General features: G+C 41.0%; 1 pseudogene; it reads right to left on the bottom strand.

Annotated features, from left to right (window-relative positions):
- Window positions 1–3,812: 3,812 nt before the first annotated feature.
- Window positions 3,813–4,469, bottom strand: LOC147621007 (triosephosphate isomerase, cytosolic pseudogene; annotated as a pseudogene).
- Window positions 4,470–7,270: the final 2,801 nt, after the last annotated feature.

The raw sequence follows: 7,270 nt of genomic DNA, 5'->3' as shown, positions 1-7,270 counted from the left end.
CCACACCTCTGCCTTCACATTTCGTGCTTCTCCATCTGCCTCATGATCTTTCACGGCATTATGGACTTGCTTCCACAATCCATAATTAATCCTTGAAACTGTTCTACCTTGCCTTACTTGCTTACTACTGTGTTTGGGTCGAGACAAGAATCTTCTTGCCTTAACACCACACCAATAGAGGGCTTGATTGGTACCTCCTTGCCATTGGTAGACTTTTTAAAATCCTTTGTGATATGAACATCACCTCCATGCAGACCTATATCAGATAACACTTTTTCCAATGCTTGAAGAGCATCCTTTCTATTTTTTTTGGGACGAAGTTTCCAAGCAAATCCAATATATACAAAAATACCAATTTCTCAATAATTCGACATAGACCATGCAATGAGCATATGTGAACATTACATAGTGGAATGTCAAGAATGGCCTTGAAGTCAGGGTCAACTTTATCTCTATTAGGTGCTCTCTTCCACCATTTGGAATCCATTACTTGAGCTGATTCTTTGCAGTAAAGACAAGGAGACTTTGAGTTGCCTCCTTTACTAACGTTATACATGCACTTAAGTGTTTTAAGATCCCCCGCCATGTGTCACTCTACTTGAAAATCACCTTTTCCTGCAACATGGAGATTCTCTCCTCGCACTTATCTTTTATTTATTCTTGGTATTTCCGTGTGGTGAAACACCCAATCTAGTGTTTCATGGTCTTCTATCTTTACCTGCTGTGATTATAGAAAACAAAAGTCTTACTATAAAAGATTTGAAAACAATGACTAAAATCAAGTACAAAACAAAAAAATGATCATACCTGGAACGAGCCTAACCACCATATGTGTTTCTCTGACTGCACACTAAAATACTTCGAACTCGCTTCAGTCAATGATGTATCAAGTGCTCCATTCATCAATGTAATAGTAATCCTTTCCATTTTCTTTTCCTTTACAACCTCACACTCATCCAGTTTGATAACAAATTTCAAAATGCCTTTGCACTCCTCAAATGTTATTCCATAAAACTCGACCATTCTTCTTTGAAGTTGTTGTAGATCTACAAATATATTGTTCCAAGGGTCATACACAGTGGTTCCTTTACCACCATGAAATATTTCTTCAATATACTTGTCAATCTCATAGTCTTTTTGTAACATGAATCGCGGAAGTGTGGCAGTATCCATGTAAATATTTTGAAAAAGTGCAATCATCAAGTTCAGTGATGGATTCTTTATGAGAGGCCTGCACACGTCGTCAAAAGAGATGCGGAATCTTCGGGAAACAAAAAAAAACTAAGGAGATATTTAATGCAAAATCGTGTTAGTTAGACAAAAGATTATCTTATTCCTTTCTGAACTGACAGTTCTGTAGTCCTTACTGACAGTTCTGAGCCACGTTTCCGTATTTTACTATTTTTGAGGTCTTTTAGGAGAGAAATAAATCAAAAAATAGTGAATTTCTTACAGGGCCCCAAAATGAGCTCCCTTTTTCCCTAATGCCCGCCCCGCTGTGTGTCTTTGTGTGTAATTAAGAGCTCCATATCTTGTAAGAATGTAGGGTGATTGATTATTAGCTAAATATCCTTCTTGGTATAGAGTCGGTTCTCTACTTCTACAGCCAAGTTAGCTATGTTACCTGCTTCTTCTCTGGTTGTAAACCCTTCCTCCATTCTGGATTCCTCATTGATGGGTTCTAAGCTTGGAATTTCTCCATTACTTCTACCTGTAGTAAGTTCAAGTTCTTTTCATCGTGATTGGAGTGGGTTAACACTTCCTATCTCCTTTCTCTCAGCTCTTGCCCTATAATTAGACATAGAAAAAAGCATGGTTTAGGCAACACATTACCTCATTAGCTTGAGTCCCCAAAATGGACTCATCCAAGCATACACCTCGTGTATGCATCCATGCCCACAATTGCGAACGAGGGGCTCTATAACCATAGTCATATTCCTACTCATAATCATGCCCAACAACCTCCCTCTACAAAAAACAAATAAGAAAATATACAATTATTTCTAGAAAACAATTTAGTACAAAACGAAATGAAAGTAGAGAAGAAATGATACGAAGCGAGCAAGAAACGAGGATTTCTTACCAAAGCCGAAGTGCAAAGCCCCTCACTTTTGTAGTCGAGAAACACTCGCCACCGCTTGTTGTTGAAAAGCACCTAGGTGCTTTCTCCACGAAACTGCGTGCGAGCCTCCACTCCTCAGCCATACACATGCTAGGATTCTCTAAATTATTTTTTGCTGCTCTCTTGATATTTGCTCTCCTATTAGAGAGAAAAAGCTTGATGCGCTGCTTTATCCACTCCTCGAAGAAGCACAGACCCGCATGTGGCACGTGGAACTCTGAATTAAGCACATAGATAACATATTGCTTAGAAAGTTCATCTTGTGATTTTCACTTTTTACACGAACTCCAGGTTTGCAAGTTCATGCATATGATTCATGACTTGCTTTCCTCATGCATCCACCCCACAAGGGCACCATTTGCATCCACGGTGTATGGTAGGACGCATGAATCGAACGTCGGAATGGGTCTCTTGGGGGCTGGCTCATAATGTGTAGATGATGAGCCCCCTTGTTGGGGAGACGCATCGGGAGACCTAGTGCTGCTTTTGCCAAAGCAAAAGTAGCCAACTCCCCCCCGCTAGCATGTCTACCACCCCCCCAAAATCTATACTACATCGTCATGGTGGTGGTGAAGATGGACGTTGTTGGGACGTGGGCGGTATCGCTGGGAAAGTGCGAGACTTCTGGCTGTGAGAGTTGCTTCAAATCCCAGCAAGAAAACACAAACACATAGCTCTTCAAGGAGCATAAGACATCTCCATTTTTGATGAAATATACATGTGCTAATTCACTTCAATACATCCCCAAATTCAGCTTGATGATTGCACATAAATTGTGTGCCAAGAGCATGACCAGTTCCAAGCATAGTTCTCCTGACTCTTTTTCCAAATGCCTCAAACCAATCACATGTAGGCATAACACATTCTACAAATGATTTCCATATACATGTGACCATTCACATCACATATTTCATATATTGCTAACTCCATCATTTCAAGATATCTCTTGATTTCATGAAAACCTGCTTTTCAGATTCCAACAACTCACAAAGCAAAGATGACATATGGCATATGTACAACATATTCATGTGATTTTAGAAAACTCCATGTCTAGCAATCCGAAATCCAACCGAGTAGAAAGTAAAATCCAAATTCCAGGAATCTTTGTATTTTGATGCTTTCTTATTTCAAGACTCTCCAAAGCAACAAAAAAAAACTACCCAAGACCTTCCCCAAAGCTTTAAAGGGGTAGTGTATTTATCCCAGGACTACACGATTTTTTGGAAATTGTAAGTAACAAAAAAAACTACTAGAATTCTTATCTTTGAGTAAAAAAAGAAGCGAATGCTCGAATTTTTGCTTTTTCCTTACTTCGCTTCACTGTAGTATGCACCCAAACCAGTATTCATCATGTATAGTAGGATTTTTGAAGATCATCTCCCTCAATAGCGCTTCATTTCTCCTTTAATTCTAACCCCAAGATGCCTTTTACAGTAGTCGTCCTCAAAATTTTTGAATCACTGGTCAATTTCTGCTCTGGTCACTGGTCAATTTCTAAATCACTGGTCAATTTCTGCTCTGGTTCTCACTTTTCTGCACACCCCGTTCGATATGCGCTGTTTTCTGGTTTTTCTCTCTTTCCCCGCAAGAGATTCGGGCGCCCTTCACTTTTGCAGCTAAAATTTCGAATTTCCCCCGATTCGAATACACTGCGCCTCCTTTTTTTTAGCTTATTAATCGGATATTCCCTTTAAAAAAAAACCTTCGTGTTTGTTGCCACGCAAGCCACCTTCGGGCTCAGTTGAGCCGCAAGCCACTTCCGCAGATCAGCATGCACCTCTTGAGCTTGGACAGGGGTTGCAACCTTGCCGGTGCTTATAGCCCAAACAGGTTCATACACAAGAACAACATTACTCCAGTCATCGATTTTTCTTGCAATAGCTTTAGCTTGCTCAGAAACGACAATTAAAGTTTCTCTAGATTCACGTTGCTCAAGTGTTTCACCAATACAGGCAATGACTTTCAGTCCTTGGCTGAGTGCATAAGCCACCTTATCAGCAACAAACTCATTAGACTCTTTCAGCAACAACCGCCTCTCTGAGTGTCCAAGTATGACCCAAGGAATGTCTAAATTCACCAACATTTCAGCACTGATTTCCCCTGTGAATGCACCACCCTTTTTTAACCCAAGCATTTTGGGCAGCCACATCAAAATCAGGACGCAATGTACTCTTTACTAGTGGCAAGAAAACAAACGGAGGACTGATCACCACATCAACTTTATCTTTGGGAGGCACATCTGCCCCATTGAGAACAATAACGATCTTCAGTTCCATTACATTTCCAGTTGCCTCCCACGAAGAACTTGCGAGCCATGGAAACTCCGCTCTGTTCTTCTTCTTCTTCGTTCTTCTTAACACATAGAAAGGGCAGGCACCACCCCTATCACTCACGCACCCGATCACCAGTCCAACTTCATGGCCTTGAATTCCATATGACCACTTATGTCCAGACATCTAGGTCTCACCACAGTATGCTCATCATGTGCATACAAAAGCCGCTTCAAACTAGCCATCTATCATCTGTAGCTATTCCGGATGAAAAGTACCCCCTGCTAAAAAGATCTTAAACTGTAGCTCCTATGCAAAAATTTCCTTCTAGGAAGTTGTTCATAGCATGTCTGACCACAACTCTTCAGTTCATCACATACCCATCAGGCACTCCCAACTCCTGCTATTTGCCCTCCAAAATGGCTCCTTATTAGCCTGTGCACTTCACAAAAACTCACACATTTCTCCACTGTTTGCCTGGCCTTCAAGCATGCATCTGCACAGCAAAAGACTGCCCTTTTCCTCCACTAAAAACATCACACTATCCAAGTGTTAAAAACACCTACTACACCCGTTATGTACACAGGCTTTGAGACCTGACTCAGTCTCAGCTCGTCTTATTGAAGCTCATTTACAATATGAACATATGTACTTAGGCATCATATAATGACTTAAGTCATGGCACTTAATCCCATGCATCTGGATTTGCATTTAATGGCCTCATATGCATGGTTTCACACCATAGACGTGCCATGGCACAACATCCACCCCCTCTAAACCTGCACATCCTCTGGTATGTGCCAAATCATCATCAAGATCCACATATATCTGGATGTCATCTTCATTTTCTACATTACCAGGAAGATCATCCTCTTCCTCTTCAACCATATCCATACTATCACCGTCAAGCCTTTCATCCTGAGTCTCCTGTGAATCAAAAGGATCACTGTCATGCCTTCTTTTAAACATCTTGATCCTTTTGCCTGCTACAAGATTCTTTATCTCTGTTCCATCAAGCTCACACAGGGTATACGTGGCATTTCCATGCACATGCTTGACAATGTAAGGGCCAAACCATCTTTTTGCAAACTTCCTTTGCACAGTAAACTGGTTGTCAAGACTACTATCATACATTAGGACCCAATCACCTTCTTCAATAGGTTTTGACCGGAGTCTGTGTCTTCTATAAAATCTTTCTTTATTTTTCAACCTTGCATCTTTCAAACGAGCTTTAGCAAGCTCTACATCTTCAGGCCTCCTCTCCAGCTGCCTTATTCGCAATGCAAGGAGGTCTTCCCTGTTCAATCCTTCCACCCAGGGTAATACATTCCAAGTTGGAACTACTTCTTCAACTGGCATTACTGGCTTCTGACCATACATTAATTCTGCACGCATGTATCCTGTCACTGAGCTATGAGTTGTACGATCAGCCCACAAAGCATATGGTAGCAGCCTTGGCCACTCTCGCATTCTTTCTCTGCATGCCTTAGCCAAAGCTTTAATGATTGGAGGATGTCCTCGCTCACTTTTACCATTGCCCTCAGGGTTGTAAGCACATGTTAGGGACAGTTTGATGCCAATTCTAGAGAAGAATTCCCTTGCTTCTTCAACATCTAGCTCACCCCTATCAGCTGTTATTTTCCCAACACAACCATACCGGCAAATCACATCTTCCAAGAGAAATTTGCATACTGTTTCCATACTCTTTGTTCTAAGAGCACGCCCTTCTACCTGATTTGTCAAATCTTCTCTTGCAAGTGCTATGTACCGCATCTGCCAAATTCCCAAAGGCATTGTAACTAGATCCACTACCCATTTGTAGTGCATGGCAGGTGGGTAGGTTGGTTGCAAGCCATCACGATGTCGCACATTTAAGTACATTTGACATACCATGCATGTTTCCACATATTGGGAAATATCCTTGTACATTCCTTTCCACCAATATCTTTCCTTTATTTTGGTAAAGGTGGCCCACACACTTCGATGTCCAGCCCAGAGACTCTCATGGAATTCTTTCATGAGCTCCCCTTGAGTCTCTTTATCACATATGACTCTCTGTGGCATAGCATTCCTCTGCTTAGGATGCTTCTACAGGTACCCATCCTTTAGAAAATACCCATATGCTTTTCTGCGAATCCTCTTAAATTCTGAGTCAGACCAATTTTCTTGTCTTGTCCAAGTACTCAAGTATTGACCAATAAGCAACCAATCTCCTTCATACATTTCCTCTGTAAAAGACTCAATTGCATTTGATAAGCAAGTATGGTCCCCTTTTGCATATGCAGTAGTATAGAATCTTGTACCTACATCATCAATGTCACTAATCATCCCTTCTTCATCTTCATACGTGGCTCTTGATAGCATATCTGCAACTGGGTTATCTTTTCCTGCAATATGCTCAAACTCAGGATTTAGTGACTTGATATAGGCAATCCACCTAAGTATAGCAATATCTGGAGTGGTGCAACTTGTAATCATCCCAAGGAGTGGCAAGCAATCAGTTTCCACAAGTACAGATGCCCTAATAAGATATTCTTTTTCACATTTTAGAGCAGTGACTATTCCCCATAATTCCCTCTTGATCTGCGGATATTTTCACTGACGAATGCTTAATACCTTTGCTCCAAATCTGATTACATACATGTGATCATCCTCATCATCTTGCCCTACTGCCCATCCTATCCCAGTAGGACTAGTATCAACTGTAACAATCACAGGCCTGCCACACTCATAATCTACCTTCCTTAGATTGAAGCAGATATTTCAACTTCTGCATAGCTTTAGTATGTGCTGCACTCCACAAAAATTTTTGATTTTTCCTCAAAAGTTGATAAAGAGGATCTTCTACATGTGCATAATGTGGGATCCATATAACATA

Source organism: Cibotium barometz, chromosome 31 (genome assembly GCF_041138505.1).
Source record: "Cibotium barometz isolate CiBa-2024 chromosome 31, ASM4113850v1, whole genome shotgun sequence".
NCBI lineage: Eukaryota > Viridiplantae > Streptophyta > Polypodiopsida > Cyatheales > Cibotiaceae > Cibotium > Cibotium barometz.
The sequence above is the reverse complement of the archived record's forward strand: the minus strand, read 5'-3'. Positions and strand labels throughout refer to the sequence as shown.